This window comes from Gossypium hirsutum, chromosome A13 (assembly GCF_007990345.1).
Source record: "Gossypium hirsutum isolate 1008001.06 chromosome A13, Gossypium_hirsutum_v2.1, whole genome shotgun sequence".
Taxonomy (NCBI): domain Eukaryota; kingdom Viridiplantae; phylum Streptophyta; class Magnoliopsida; order Malvales; family Malvaceae; genus Gossypium; species Gossypium hirsutum.
Genome location: NC_053436.1, coordinates 30,646,930 through 30,664,796, shown reverse-complemented (window position 1 = coordinate 30,664,796; position 17,867 = coordinate 30,646,930). Strand labels below are relative to the sequence as shown.

General features: G+C 35.4%; 1 pseudogene; it reads left to right on the top strand.

The window, feature by feature from the left end:
* Positions 1-5,415: 5,415 nt before the first annotated feature.
* On the top strand, positions 5,416-9,575 carry LOC107893885 (probable inactive purple acid phosphatase 1; annotated as a pseudogene).
* The last annotated feature ends 8,292 nt before the right edge of the window (positions 9,576-17,867 follow it).

The following is a 17,867-nucleotide window of genomic DNA, read 5'->3' as shown; positions in this document are numbered from 1 at the left end:
TCATTTCAAATCAAGAATTATAAAATCCAGGCCTAGACCGGGGAAAAGCGAAGCAAGTGGACTAAGCCGAGCTAGTCACCACATTTTGTAATCCAAGGTAAGTTGTATGTAAATAATACAACTATATTGTTATTATATGTGTTTGAATTGATATAGCATAAATTGCTTGATTGTGGAAATAATTGTGTATGATGAATATTGAGATAGTAGAACTCACATTTGAACCTTAGGAAATAAATCAGATATTCATGCCATGACATTCGGGTTATTTGTGTGCCAGTGTAAGACATGTTTGGGACATGCATCGGCCACATTATGAGAGCCAGTGTAAGACCATTTCTGGGACATGGCATCAGCATTGAGACGAGAGCTAGTGTAAGACATGTCTGGCACATACATCGGCCTCGAGATTTAAGCCAGTGTAAGACATGTCTGGGACATGCATCGGCTACGAAATGTATCAGTGTAAGACCATGTATGGGACATGGCATCAGCACGGATATGTGAGAGCTAGTGTAAGACCATGTTTGGGACATGGAGTCGGCCTCGATTTCGATAGTCAGTGTAAGACCATGTCTGGGACATAGCATCGACTTGATAGATGAGCCAGTGTAAGACCATGTTTGGGACATGTATCGGTATTATACCCTATGTTTGAGGCTTAGTGAATATCCGATAGTATTCCAAATGGTTCAATGGTGAGAGTTACAGTTTAAGTTAAATGAGAAAAGTATAACCATGTTGTGAGTAGTACAGGTACCTATTTGAAATGCATGAGATGTGAGCTCAATATATGCTATGTGAATTGTATTGGATAGTGATGAGTAAGTTATGCTTATGCCTACTTTTGTACTATAAGCATGATGATGAATAGTAAAGTTGTTGTTATATTTATTTGCATGCAACTTACTAAGTTTTATGCTTACTCCCTCTCCTTTCCATTTTCTTATAGTGCCGCCTAATTAGCTCGAGGATCATCAAACGTTGGAGGCATCGATCACACTATCATCCGAAGCACTTGGTATAGTTGGTTTTATTATTTTGAATATGGCATGTATAAGGCTTAGACATTTGAGTTTTGTGTTAATGTTATTTTGGCCGAATATGTTGGTTTGGGATTAATCCCTTCATTTTGTATAAAGCCTGGGATAATGGCTAATGTTCATTATTGATATATGCAAATAATGATATTTTCATGGATGAGTAAATTGTATGAATGAGATAATGCCTTGTGTGGCGGATTAGACCCTGTATTGTTGTGTGGATTTGCCATGTTAGATATTATGTAGGTTAGTACAAGTAAGGGTGGCAAAATTGTTTGGTAAATAGCCTTATTTTGTCCACACGAGTAGACACACGGGCTTGTGTCTAGGCCATGTGTGACACACGGTCAGCCCCATGGGCATGTTGCTTGGCATTGTGTCCCTTGCACATAAAATTTGCAAGTTAGTATGCATGGTAGTAAACACACGGGCAGAGACACTGCCGTGTGGAGGACATGGCCTCTGGCCACGGGGGTGTGCCTTGGCCGTGTGCCCTAAATTGGATGCTGACGCCAGAAGCAAAATGTCAAGATTTTTAGATACGGGCTAGGAAACGGGAGTGTCATGGCCGTGTGAAGGACACAGGCCATAGACACGGGCGTGTGTTAAGCTGTTGAATACCCTTGTAGGTTCAAATTTAGAATTTAATTCACACGAGCATGGGACACGGGCGTATCCCTAGATGCTTAGGCCGTGTGTGTCACACGGGCCATCAGCACAGCCATGTTATAATGACCACACGGGCGTGTTGCCCTTCCACACGGGCGTGTGCGTTATTTCAAAAGTTATTTTTCTAAAGTTAGTTAAAGGACTAGGGTAGGTCCCGAATGGTTTCTAATGGATGTTTGGGGCCTCATAAGCCCATATTAAGGAGTTCAGACAAAGTTTGGAATTTTTTTAATTTGACCGAATCTTAATGACATTGAAATGACTGTATGCATGTGATTAAGTGTGGTAACGCCTCGTATTCTATCCTGGCGTAGGGCTAGGGTGTGGGGGGTGTTACATAGCCTTTCGTGAATGTGAAATTGTTGGCATAGTTGAATATATGTAATGTATATGGGTCTTAACTATGGTTGTTTGGTTGAGAAATCATATTAAGTTAATCCTTGACGCATTGGTTAATGTTAGAACTTGTTTTAGGGTGGCAAAGGCTTGGTAGATAGCCTTATATTGTCCACACGGATAGGCATACGGGCATGTATCTAGGCCGTGTGTGACACACGGTCAGCTCCATGGGTGTGTCGTTCGGCCGTGTGTCCCCTGAACGTAAAATTTGCAAGTCAGAATGCATGGTAGTAAACACATGGGCAGAGACACGACCGTGTGTCTCAGCTATGTGGAGGACCGGCCTCTGGCCACAGGCGTGTGCCTTGGCTGTGTGCCCCTTATTAGATGCTGACATCAGAAACAGAATGTCGAGGTTTTTGGGCACTGACGTGTCATGGCCGTGTGAGGGACACGGACCATAGACACGGGCGTGTGTCAGGCCGTGTGAAAACCCTTGTAGGTTTGAATTTAGAATTTAATTCATACGGGCATGGGACATGGGCGTGTCCCTAGATACTTAGGCCGTGTATGTCACACGGACCAACAACACGGCCATGTTATAATGACCACACAGGCGTGTTGCCCTTCCACACAGGCGTGTGCCCTGTTTCAAGAATCATTTTTATTAAGTCGGTCTAAGGACCCAAGTTGGTTCCGAGTGGTTTCCAATGATTTTTTGAGGCCTCATAGGCCCGTATTAAGAAGATTAAACAAAGTTTGAAAATTTTTTAAATTTGATCAAGTCTTGATGACTTGGAAATAATCGTGTGCATGTGTTAAAGTTTAGTAGCACCTCGTATGCCGTCCCGGGATAGGGCATGAGCATGGGGTGCTACAAGAAAAGATGAATTTTCTTTAAATTGAAGGAGAAATTCGTGTTTGGAAGGCTAGAAATTCTAAAAAGATGAATCAATTGTGAGAGAAAAGCTTTAGTTTGGTGTTTGGGAAATTTTTGAATGAGGTGAAAAATGAGAGGGAAGGGACAATAAGGGTTGTTAAATAGGCAACCAATTTTAAAAGTTGGGCAATTACCTTTTTAACCACCTCCGATTTCTTTTCTTTTTCAAATAATTTTTTGTGTTCAATTAAAACTCATTTTCTAAATTATTTTCAAATCTGATCTTATTTTTAAAAATTCGTTTTAAGCAAATAAATTCCTAAAAACTTATATTTTATCTCTTAACCTAAATTTTTAATTATAATTATTTTAATATTTTATTTGTTCCTATTTATTTTAACAATTTAACCTAATTTCAATTTTCAACTCACTAACTCTCGATTTACTAATCCAATTTTTGAGATGTGACATTTATAGTACCAATTGAACTGATTGGACCGATGATTCTCACCTCAATCAATTCAACTGGCGAACTCAATTCGATTTTGACAACCATAAAAAAGAAATAGGAATAAGAAATAAACATAAATAAATAATAATATAAACATAAACATAAACAATCATTTTATAATTATTAATAATAAAATTAAATATTTAAACTAGTCTAAATGCGGTTCAAACAATTTTTAATTGGTTTTTTTATCTGATTCAATCATTTTTGTACTGATTTACTCCTCTAGTTTTATAATATTGGTTGAACTAGTTGGATCACTGATTCTAAGTTTAATCAATCAGTTCGTTCTGGTCTTGCAATGAAAATTTTTTTATTCCACAAACAATTTTAAAAATTTTATCATGTGTCTTTTTCTAAATATTTATTTTTAAATATTAAAATATACTCTTATAACACACATGTCAAATTTCTTACCCTACTTGTGAAATCTAAAAACTAACCCATTTCAAAAAAAAAAAATTCCAAGTAAATTCTCAAATTTTATATTCCTTTAATTTTGGTGGATGAACCTAGAGATGTGTTTACTCAGATAAATTCTAAACATACATCTTTAGTAAATTTATATTTTAATTTAGAAAAAAGCAATTATTTTTTTATTTTTTAAATTTTATTGAATTTTTAAAATTTTTATTTTAAATGATTTTTTGAATTTTTTTTGAGACTTTTAACCATTTTCCCTTTTACACGTGACATTTTAATTGGCTGATGAGAATTTTTTTGAAAACGGAAATGTAAAGTGGAGAAACGGATAGAGAAAATGATAATACAATTGCCAAAATTACAAATTTTTTTTTTTAAATACCAAACCAAAACTTGTTTGTAGTATAATGGCTAAGATAAGTATTAAATCAAAGAAAAAGTACGGTTCTAACTCGTAGACAAAACAAATATTTTAACTTAGCATTTGAGTTGAATTTGGTTCATGTATTTTTTACCGCCCACTTTGGTATTAAATTTGGTAGTTAAATTCATTTGGTCTTTAAATTTAGAATTTGTTAAAATTTGATGATGTAACCAGTGCTATTAGAATATGATTGAATCAATTGATCGGACCAATTGAATCGAGAATCAATCGGTATAACGGTTTAAATAAAAAAGGGCGAACCGATTGAATATAAAATTGCTTGAAATTTATGAAAATATTAAAAATTGAAAGAAAACCAAATAGCTAATCAAGTTGAATCAGTTTAATAAACTTTTTTATATTTTTATTAATTTTTAATGAATAAACTATTATTTGGTCTAGCGATTGAATCGATCAAACACATTGAAGTTAGAACTAGTAGTTTGACCGATTGAACCACTGATCTGATTATTAAAATATTAGTGTTATATTTTGAAATTGTATCATATCATCACTTGAAAATTTATATAAATTTTTTAAATTTTCAAGTGATAATGTACCACAATATCTCACTTTATCAAACTTTTATATTTTTCTAGTTCAATGATAAAAATAGATCTAATTATCAAGTTTAAGTGGTAAAGTAAATAAAAATAAATCTAATTTTCAATTTAACCTTGTTTTTTTTAAAAAAAACTAATAAATTTTGGTTTCATCTATTTTTGATTGATTTTATTTTTTTTTTGAAAAATTAAATTAAATTAATTTATTATATAAATATATTAATAAAAAAATTTATAATTATTGAGATTAATTTCATTTCCGCCCCTGCTGACTTCTGAGCATGGAGACAGCTTCAATCATTAACATTCGACTCTTCCCATGACAGATCCGATGTTTTTTCTTTCTTTTTATTTTACCTGTTTCGCCAACCTGTGTGCTCTTCTCCATATCTTTTACTCTTCCACTTGCTTCCTCTTTTTGATTGTTCATAAACATCAAGCTCCCTTAACTGGTCCCATTCTTTTGAGCCGAATCTTTGCTTCTTTTCTTCTCTGTCGTGCCTCTTAAGGTAACCCCATTGAAACTTTTATACGAATGGATATACTTCATCTTGTTTTAGTAAAACTCAATAGAATAATGCAAGTAGGCCATTACTTGTTATTTTATTGGTTTTCTGGATCTGTTTTTATGCATGCCTTTTAAGGGATCTGGTTCATTACAGCAGATAGTTTCTTTTCAAAATCCCAATGTCCTGCTGCTTCTTTTGATGTTATCTTTGCTCCTAAGTTAGTTTTCAATTACTGATAGTGTGGTTTGTTTTTCTTTTGGTGATTGGTTTTCAGAAATTTGGTAGGATGAGAGAATTGGGATTGATTTTATTGTCTGTTCTATTAATTTTTGCGACACTTGAAGTGGTTGCATCACATGGAGATCAGCCTCTTTCAACTATTGCTGCTCAAAAGGCAATTTTTGCTCTCCATCATCAAGCTTACATAAAAGTCTCACCTACCCTTCTTGGGTTGAAGGTAAAGCTTTTGTAGTTGCCAAGTTATCACCTTTTCCTTTTGGGGGAAAATGATTACTTCAGTTTATTCTTGATGGTAGTTGATTTAATGTCAACATTTCACCCATTAAGTAAAAAACGAACAAAAACCAAATAGATACTGCAAAACTGTTTATAAAACATTCGTGAGAATTGCAGGGTCAAAATACAGATTGGGTGACAGTGGAGTTCAGTTCTCCAAATCCATCAGTTGAGGATTGGATTGGAGTGTTTTCTCCTTCCAATTTCAGGTATAACATGCCTAGTTCTCTCTAGCATATGTTTCCAACCATGTTTTCGTGTGACTATATGCGAAGTTCAATCTCGAAACTGACCTGTTTCTAAATTTGCAGCACTTCTTCCTGTCCTGCTCCAGCTGATAATCCATGGGTAGAGCCTCCATTGTTGTGTTCAGCTCCTATTAAGGTTCATCCACTGCTTGCTTTGTCTTCTACTTTGATGAAAAATAGTTGCTCTTTGTTTTAAGTGGGGCAAGATGTAAATGATGTGAAATTTAACTTTCTCACCTCCTCTTGCAGTATCAGTATGCAAACTATAGGACTCCAAAGTACAAAGAAACTGGAAAAGGCTCGTTGAAGCTTCAGTTGATTAACCAGAGATCTGATTTCTCTTTCGCGCTATTTTCCGGCGGTTTGTCAAATGTATGCTTTTAATCATCTTTTCTCTATAGTATGCATATTCATTTGAAGATCAAATTGTCTCATTAAAACACCAACCAAATAGTGGGGGATCCAATGATAGTACTGTGTTGGCTGCTAGTGCTCATTTTCATGAATTTTTCTCATCAAGCCTGTATGAGTACTAGGGCTACTTAATGGATTCAAACTTGATCATCCTATCCACTGTTAATTTATATGTTCCCTTTTTTCTTGATCATATTGTAGCCAAAGGTGATAGCGGTGTCGAATAAAGTTGCATTCTCAAATCCAAAAGCACCAGTTTACCCACGATTAGCTCAAGGAAAAGTATGGAATGAAGTAAGTCTAATTTCTCTCTACTTTCCGGCCAATTTGTATGTATATCATAGAAGGACAAAGGTTCTTATGCTGCTTGTATCGGATTCCGACAAAAACTTATTATTGTATTGCATTGCACCCTTTCTATAGACAAGCAATAGTATTGTGAACAATTTTTACATATCCTGCATATTACTATTTTGCTTTGGAGATAATACAACTGAAATCTGATTCCCAGATGACTGTTACTTGGACCAGTGGATATGGGATTGGTGAAGCTGTACCTTTTGTTGAATGGGGTCCAAATGGAGGACAGCCAATTCGTTCACCAGCTGGAACGCTTACTTTTGATAGGAACAGCATGTGTGGTGTGTAACCCATTAACCCACATTTTGCTTTGCGATGCTTGTGATCTTAAAATGAATGTGATTCCCATGCAGCATTGAGGATTAGACATAAGTCGGTTAAAAGAACCATGAGGTAAAAGAGAACCTATAAAACATTTCCAACATTAAGAAGAGGTGAAAGGATGATTCCAAGAGCTTGGGTTCATTTTTATGTTAGCATTAAATGTTTTCCCAGTTCTATCAAGTAGAGCTAGTGAGTTGACCGTTCTTATAATCTAGAATTTAGCTATGTCACAAATGATTTGATATCTATTTCTTCTGTGTATCCTTTTAGTCGATAAGGCTTCTTCATGAAGTTCTTGCACAATAAGCTAAGATTATTTGCTGAAAACCATAAATGCTTTGCCTGAGTTGTTTCTCAAGTTAGAAAGGCATTTGATTTGTGTTATCATGTAAATGTGCTCAGGTGAACCTGCAAGAACAGTGGGATGGCGAGATCCCGGATTTATACACACCAGTTTTCTGAAGGAGTTGTGGCCCAACACATTGTATGCTACATTTCCTTATAGCTTCATGTACTAGATTCTGGCTATAAATGACACATGGGTATTGGAAATTCAATTACCATGGATCAATAGTTTAGTTATATTCCATGAACTATTTCTAGAGTAAACCAATGATCAACTCGTGTTATACGTGCTGCTGAACTTTACTAATTGAACTTACAGGTACACCTATAAGCTTGGACATATTTTGTCCAATGGAACATATGTTTGGAGTCAAGAATACAAGTTTAGAGCATCTCCTTATCCTGGTCAAAATTCTTTACAACGGGTCGTCATTTTCGGAGACATGGGAAAGGTTTGAACTTTTTACACTGCATGCTCAGAAATGGCATAACGTTGCAACATTTTAATCGAAGAAATGAAAAGAAGAAAAGGTAATTTGTATCTTCAGCCCTAAGTATTCCACCAATAAACAATTTCCATGATACACTGCAGGCTGAAGCTGATGGTTCCAATGAGTACAATGATTTCTAGCATGGCTCTCTAAACACTACAAAGCAGCTTATTAGAGACTTGAATAACATCGATATAGCCTTCCTAATTGGAGACATATGTTATGCCAATGGGTACCTTTCACAATGGGACCAATTTACTGCACAAGTTGAGCCGATTGCTTCAACCGTTCCTTTCATGATTGCAAGGTCTGCCATAACTTACCTGGTGTACTTGATCATATGTATATATTTATATATCGGTATATTGTCGGCTTCATCTTAAATGGAAATTGGTGGTTTTTACTTTCAGTGGTAACCATGAGCGTGACTGGCCGGGAAGTGGATCCTTCTACGGGAACAAGGATTCCGGGGGAGAATGTGGCGTGTTGGCGGAGACTATGTTCTATGTCCCTACTGAAAACAGAGCAAAGTTCTGGTATAGGAATTTTTTTTACAATATCATATATGTTCAGTTTTCCTCTTTCTTTGCTATTGTGACTTGTTTGTGTATTATGTTTGAAGATATGCATGGGAATTGATCTAAAAGTTGGTAATTCTATCAGGTACTCAACGGACTACGGCATGTTCCGGTTCTGTGTAGCTGACACGGAACATGATTGGAGGGAAGGGACAGAGCAATATCAATTCATCGAGCACTGCCTTGCATCTGTTGATAGACAAAAGCAACCGTGGCTGATTTTCCTTGCACATAGAGTGTTGGGTTATTCTTCTGCAACCTTTTACGCTGATACGGGATCTTTTGGGGAACCAATGGGAAGGGAGAGCCTCCAAAAACTTTGGCAGAAGTACAAAGTTGACATTGCCATCTATGGGCATGCACACCACTATGAACGTACATGTCCGATTTACCAGGTACGTCAAGTTCTTCACACGGTGATGAAACTGTTAAGCATGCACTAATTTTCTGCATCGAATGCGGTTATCTTCGTTATGTTCTTCTTGAGCGTTCTGAAGTAGTATCTTTAAAGTATTGATCTAATATGAACTTCAACTCTTCGATTGCTCACCATTGGATTGATCATTGCTGCTGCAGAATATATGCACCAACAAGGAGAAACAACATTACAAAGGCGCCATGAACGGGACGATACATGTGGTTGCCGGTGGCGGAGGAGCAGGCCTTGCGGAATTTACAACCCTAAACACCAAATGGAGTTTCTTCAAAGACTACGATTACGGATTCGTAAAACTCACGGCGTTTGACCATTCGAGCCTCTTATTCGAATACAAGAAGAGCAGTGATGGAAAAGTGTATGATTCTTTCACAATATCCAGGGACTATAGGGACATCTTGGCTTGCACTGTTGATAGCTGCCCAAGTACAAACCTTGCCTCATAATCTAAATTAAAACACAGATTTTCCTTTCCTTGATATTAATAAAACTATTTTCCACACCCTAAACTTTTGCATTTCTGGTTTAATAGTTTAAGCTCCTAAATTATTACCACCTTTGACATTCTGTATATTTTTATTCTAAAAAGGGGTTTATGCACCATATAAAATTTTTTAAAATTTATATAGAGTTAATTATACTAGACATTGATTACTAAATTTCATGATATTCTAATTGAATCTTTAAGTTATTAATATTGAATCAATCAAATATTGTTATCAACTTAGTTTAATTTCATAGTTAAATAATAGTTCGGATCTAAGTGTTAAACAAAACAAACATTATTGATGAAGATCTAAGTTACTCAACATATTTAAAATTTTATTCACATATTTTAAATATGCTCAAAGCATATCTAAGTTAAAATTTAACGACTAAATTGATGGCTAGGTTAGCAGAAACACTTGATTGATACAATACTAATATTTTAATCACTTAAGAATGATAAAGTTTGGCAACTAACTAGAATATTACCCATAGTTCGGGCACATCTAACAATATTAACCCAATTGTATACATTTAATACAATTCTTATTACTACCTATACTCAAAATCTTTAAATAAAAATAATAATATATATTTAAGCACCTTCAAACCTAATTCTTAATTATTGTTACAGTGAATGTGCTGATTGAACTAAAACTCAATCCTTCCAACAATATGTTTTTATTTAAAAGTGCCAAGTCTTAAATAGCAAATGTTACATTTTATTTTTTAATAAATAATTTTCATTATTTTACTACAACTTAAAGAGGTAGATGATGCATTTCCTTATTTCTAAAACAAAATAATTATTTTATTATTTTACTACATTGCAAATAAGTGCTTTTCTTTTTCAAAAATGACTCAAAAAAATAATTATTTACAAAAAATAACTTAAATCAAAAATCATGTACGAGAATCACCTAAAAGTTTATAGTGCTCGTCGGTGTTGCCAGACCCATCGGCCACACCTCCCCCCAATGATGACCCAATCATTGTATTTATAAAAAAAAAAGAAGTGTAAAAACTAGAGTGTCGGTAATGACAATATATTTCAAAGAAAAGAGAAATAAAAATAAAGAACACATAGATTTTTACGTGAAAACTCTTTCAGGAAAAAAACCACTGGCAGAGGAGAATAAAATTCACTATGTCAAATTCGAATAATTACAAGAGGAGTAGACTATGTCTATGTAACGCCCCCACGCCCGAGACCATCACCGGAGTTGAGCTTGAGGGGTTACCGAACATAATTTATCAATTTAATAACTTCAAATCATTTGTTTCTACATTCACAGCTTTCTAGCTACTCGCGTCACAGTTACAAGAAAAATCATATCTCAAGTTACGAAACTTGAAATCAAGATCCGTAAATTTTCCCTAAATCTAGACTCATATATATATTTATAATTTTTTTTTAGAATTTTTTTATTGCGCCAATAAGTACAGTTTATTAATTAAAGTATCCCCTGTTTCAGGGTTCGACTGCTCTGACCTCTGTGTATTACGAATCAGATATATCTCTATACAAAATTTAAATGACTATGAGGTTTGTTTCTATTAAAACTAGACTCAATAAGGAATCTGTAAATATAAATAAAAACTTCTAATTATTTTAGTAAAATTTATTATGAATTTTTAAAGTCAGAACAGGGGATCCAGAAATCACTCTGGCCCTGTTTCGTAAAAGTTATAATATCTCATGAAATATAATTTATATTCCTGTTTTGTTCAATCCATATGAAAATAGACTCGTTAAGCTTCAATTTCATAACTTACTCATCATTTAGTTCTATTTATACTATTTTTAGTGATTTTTCAAATTCATGTCATTGCTGCAGCAATATTCTGTTTTAAGGCAAGTTTCATCTTTCCATAAATTTTTATGAACTAGATAACCTGTTAAACTTCCATGATATCAAACATGACCTAAATTAGCCATCACCATGACTTATCAATATCAAACATTTTCTCAACCAAACATGGCCATATCATAAAATTATTTACACAAAATAGGTATATTGCTATACATGCCATACTTAAGTAGTTGTACAAGCCATTTACCAAGATAAAAGTCCTTTGGATAGTGTGATCAAACTTTCGACCTGTCCCGATTCCTGAGCCGGCTTGTTCAAAACTACAATGAATAAAAAGGAAGGAGTAAGCATAAATGCTTAGTAAGTTCATATGTAAATAATAAGTAACATAACAATACAAATATAACAAATAACTTTAGCATGGTACCACCAAAACATATATCACATCTTTAAACATCATTCATCATCTTACCACCTTATCGTTGTTGTATCTATTTTCAACCCAAGGGTTAAGAACATACCTGTCCAAAGTGTCCATTTCACAACACTTACCCAAAACGTCACTTATATCTTAAGTGCTCTTCCATTAAACTAGAAATTTCACCCGTTGAACACATCGGAATATAACTCAGATACATGGATAATTTGCACATAAGTGCCACATATGTAATCAAGAAATCATGTAACCCGCCCCTAAGTGAACTCGGACTCAACTCAACGAGCTCGAGCGTTCGCATCCATAAGTGAACTCGGACTCAACTCAACGAGTTCGGATGCCTAGTTACAACTCACGAACTCGGACTCAACTCAACGAGTTTGGACATTCGCATCCATAAGTGAACTCGGACTCAACTCAACGAGTTCGGATGCTCAACCATCCTAGTGACATGTCACTTGTATCCTAATCTATTCCTAAGGTTCAAACGGGCTTTTTCCCTCGATCTCACATTTGCCGTCTTCCATGGAATATCAGAACCGATACTCGGTAGCAATTCATATTTATCAACTAGTAAACATAATTTGCATATTACTCAATATTGACCACAAAGCATAATATTTCACGATTAAAAATCAGCATATCATATAATTAACATTAATAACTTAAAAATAACATTTATGCTACATTATTTACACATGAACTTACCTTGGTACCAAAATATAAAGATTTTGCAATTTAGTCCACAATCTTTTCTTTTCCTCGATCACGACTTGAATCTCATTTTTCTTGATCTATAATACCAAATTAATCTTATTTAATACATACATTTATCAAAACAGCATTTAATACGAACTTTAAAAAATTTACACTTTTGCCCCTAAACTTTTGCATAATTACACTTTTGCCCCTAGGCTCGGGAATTAAACTTTATTCCTTATTCTTATGTTTTATAACATGCTGATCACTTTTCCCTTCTATGGAAACATCAAATTCTCTCTCTAACATATACTTGTGACTATTAGGTATTTTTACCGATTAAGCCCTTTTACTCGTTTTCACTAAAAACCGAGTAGCACAAGTTGTCTAACATAATTTAAAACCCCATATTCTATCATAAAACATCAAAATACACAAATTTCACCTATGGGTATTTTTCCAAATATAAACCCTAGGTTGAATTATTGCTAGCATAAGCTTAATCGAGCTTCCGAGATTCCAAAAACGTAAAGAACATTAAAAACGGGGCTTAGAATCACTTACTATGGAGCTTGGAAGCTTGAAACAAACCCTAGCTATGGAGAACCCTTGAAATTTCGGCCTAATGAAGAAGATGGACAAAAATTGGCTTTTAATTTTGTTTTTAATTCATTTTAATAACTAAATGACCAAAATACCCTTACTACTAAACTTTCCAAAAATTCCTTCCATGTCCTAATTTTGTCCATGAACTTAAAATTGGTCAAATTGCTATTTAAGACCTCCTCATTAATATTCCAAAACAATTTCATACTAAAAACTTCTAGAATGCAAGTTTTGCAACTTATTCGATTTAGTCCCTACTTTCAATTTAAGCACTTTAGGCATAGAATTTCATCACGAAATTTTTACACAATCATGCAATCATATCATAAACATCAAAATCATTGTAAAATAATTATTTCTATCTCAGATTTGTGGTCACGAAACCACTATTCTGATTAAGCCCTAATTTAGGATATTACAACTCTCCCCCCCTTTTAAGGATTTTCGTCCTCGAAAATCTTACCGGTAAACAGGTGTGGGTATTGGTTTCTCATAGTTTCTTCAGGTTCCCATGTAGTCTCTTCTACCCCATGCTTTTGCCACAACACTTTTACAAGTGCAACACTTTTATTTCTTAGTTGTTTGACTTCTCGAGCTAAAATCTTAATCGGTTCTTCTTCATAAGTCATATCCGGTCGCAGTTCAATTTCTGTCGGTGAAATTATATGTGAAGGATCCGAACGATACCGACGTAACATAGATACGTGAAACACATCATGAATCTTCTCTAATTTGGGTGGTAACGCTAGCCGATATGCTACCGGTCCAATAAAACGCGGACTTAACTTGCCCTTTCGTCCAAATCTAAGGACTTTCTTCCATGGAGACACTTTCAAAAATACCTTATCACCAACTTGAAACTCCATTTCCTTCCGTTTCAAATCCGCATAAGATTTCTGTTTATCTGAAGCAGCTTTCAAACAATCTCGAATCGCTTTCACCTTTTTTTCTGTTTCTTTTATTAAATCAACTCCATAAATCTGATTTTCCTTGAGTTCAGTCCAATACAATGGCGTCCGACATTTACGACCATATAATGCTTCATAAGGTGCCATCTTCAAACTTGTCTGATAACTATTATTATAAGCAAATTCTACCAACGGTAAATACTTTTCCCAACTACCTTGAAATTCCAATACACAACATCTGAGCATGTCTTCAAGAATCTGAATTACTCTCTCTAATTGTCCATCAGTTTGTGGATGAAAGGCAGTGCTGAAATTTAACTTTGTACCTAATGCTTCTTGCAACTTTTGCCAAAACCGTGAGGTAAACCTCGAATCTCTATCCGAAATGATTGACAAAGGTATCCCATGAAGTCTAACAATCTCTCGGATATACAATTCAGCCAACTTTTTAAGAGAATAATCTGTACGTACCGGAATAAAATGAGCCGATTTAGTCAGTCTATCAACTATTGCCCAGATGGCATTTTTCTTCCCAGGAGTTAATGGCAACCCTGATATAAAATCCATAGTAATTCGATCCAATTTCCATTCAGGAACCATAATAGGCTGGAGTAATCCCGAAGGTACTTGGTGTTCAGCTTTCACTTGTTGGCAAACTAAGCACTTTGATACAAACTCGGAAATATCTCTTTTCATTCCACTCCACCAGTACATTTTCTTCAAGTCATTATACATCTTCGTACTGCCCGGATGAACCGCTAAACAACCATTATGTGCTTCATGCAAAATCTTTTGAATCAACTCATCATTTTTCGGTACACAAATCTGATTTTTAAACATTAAACAACCATCAGAACCGATTCTGAAATTTGATCCCGTATCAGCTTCACACTATTTTCTTTTGGCTAGCAAATCTTGATCATTTTTTTGAGCTTCAGAAATCTCTTGTAAAAACATCAGTCTTGCTCTTAACTCTGCTAGAATCGAACCGTCATCTGAAATTTTCAACTGAGTGTTCATAACTCTCAAAGCAAACAACAACTTTCTGCTTAAAGCATCGGCAACCACATTCGCTTTTCCTGGATGATAATCGATAACAAGCTCGTAATCTTTCAATAACTCCAACCATCTTCGCTGTCTCAAATTCAAGTCTTTTTGTGACATCAAGTATTTAAGACTTTTGTGATCGGTATATACTCGGCACTTTTCACCATACAAATAATGTCGCCAAATCTTCAAAGCAAATACCACCGCAGCCAATTCCAAATCGTGAGTAGGATAATTCTTCTCATGAGGTTTTAACTGTCTCGAAGCATAAGCCACCACTTTTCCTTCTTGCATGAGTACACACCCCAAACCATTTAGAGAAGCATCACTATACACCACTAATTCTTTACCTGATTCGGGTTGTATCAACACTGGTGCTTCAGTTAATAACTTTTTCAATTCTTCGAAACTCTGTTGACATTCTTCCGTCCATTCAAATTTAACATCCTTTCGGAGTAGTCTAGTCATAGGAGCAGCAATTATAGAAAATCCATTTACGAACCGCCGATAATACCCAGCTATCCCCAAGAAACTTCTAACTTCAGTTACGTTTTTCGGTGGTTTCCAATCAACAATGGCTGAAATTTTACTAGGATCAACCCGTATACCATCACCTGAAACAATATGACCCAAAAATCCAACTTCCCGGAGCCAAAATTCACTTTTACTAAACTTAGCATACAGCTGCTTATCTCTCAAAGTTTGCAAAACTATCCTCAAATGCTCAGCATGCTCTGTCTCATCTTTTTAATAAATTAAAATATCATCTATAAACACCACAACAAATCTGTCCAAGTATGGCCGAAATATGCGATTCATTAAATCCATAAACACAGCAGGAGCATTTGTCAACCCGAATGGCATAACTAAAAATTCATAATGACCGTACCTTGTTCTAAAACTAGTTTTAGGCACATCTGACTCTTTTACTCGCAGTTGATAATACCCAGATCTCAAGTCAATCTTTGAAGACCATGTCGTTCCTTTTAGCTGATCAAACAAATCATCAATTCTCGGCAACGGATACTTGTTTTTGATTGTCACCTTGTTTAACTGCCGATAATCAACACATAATCTCATAGAACCATCCTTCTTTTTCACAAATAACACGGGAGCACCCCAAGGTGAAAAACTCGGTCTCACAAAGCCTTTATCAGTCAACTCTTGCAAATGCGACTTTAATTCTTTCAACTCTGTTGGTGCCATTCTATATGGAGCAATTGAGATCGGAGCTGTTCCCGGTATTAAATCAATACCAAATTCTACTTCCCTGACTGGAGGCAAACCCAGCAATTCTTCTGGAAATACGTCCGCAAATTCACACACAACCGGCACTGATTCAACTTTCTTTTCAACTTCTTTTGTATTAATTACATACGCCAAATAAGCTTCATAACCCTTTCTCAAATATCTCTGAGCCGACATCGAAGAAATCATACTAGATAATGCCTCTGATTTGTCTGGCTCAACCCGCAGAATTTCACGACTTTCACACTTTAATTCTATAACCTTTTCTTTGCAATTTATTATAGCATCATGCAATGTCAACCAATCCATACCCAAAATAACATCAAATTCATCAAACGACAACAACATCAAGTCGGCCGGAAAGTAATGACCCCGAATCTTGATTACTTTATCAACTATCACGCATTTGCCTAACGGGTTCGACACTCTAATCATAAATTCTGTGTTCTCAACAGGTATATTCATACTAGACACCAGTTTAATGCATACGTATGAATGAGTAGAACCAGGATCAATCAAAGCAATAACATTAATATCATAAAGAGAAAATGTACCGGTAATCACATCGGGTGAGGAAGCATCTTCACGCGCTTTAATAGCATAAGTTCTAGCCAGAGATCTTCCCTTAGATCTAACTGCTGCATCTCTGGCTACATTCTTACTGCTTGTTTCACTTCCAGCTTTTCTCGGATACCTTCCCCTCGAGTTTGCACCACTAGCTTTTACACTCTGAAATTTTTCTTTCTCAGCTCTCTCTGGGCAGTCTCTAATAAAATGATCCGGAGAACCACATCGAAAACATTCATTTACTCTGCACGGACCAAAATGATTTCTACCACACCGCTGGCACTCGGGTTTAACAAATCTCGAGTTCCCTACACTGGCTGCAGAAGTATTCTGAGATTTAGGACCCACATTCTGCTTCTTAAAATTTCCATATGATTGCCCAACTGAAACTTGGGAACGAGGATTCATATTTCTTGACTTTCCGGGTTGCTGTGAAGGTGCCTTACTCATTGGCCTTTTCTTCCAATTTCGTGTCTCAGCCTCTACCTTCCTCTTCTCTTTAAGTAGTTCTTCAGCCTTACAAGTTCGATCAACTAGGACTACCATTTCTTTCAGTTCAAGGATCCCGAAAAATACTTTAATGTCTTTGTTGAGCCCGTCTTCAAATCGTCGGCACATCTTGGCTTCTGTAGGAACATATTCCCTAGCATACTTACTCAATCGAACAAACTCTCTTTCATATTCTGAGACTGTCATATTACCTTGCTTCAGCTCAAGAAACTCTTTACATTTCTGATCAATAAATCTTTCACTAATATATTTCTTCCGAAACTCTTCTTGAAAGAATTCCCAGGTTACCCTCTCTTTTGGTACCACCGAAATCAAAGTCTTCCACCAATTATAGGCTGAATCTCTCAACAAAGATGTAGCACATTTCAAACATTCTTCAGGTGTACAAGATAATTCATCAAATACCCGGATAGAATTTTCAAGCCCGAACTCTGCTTTCTCTGCATCATCATCAATATTTGCTCTAAATTCTT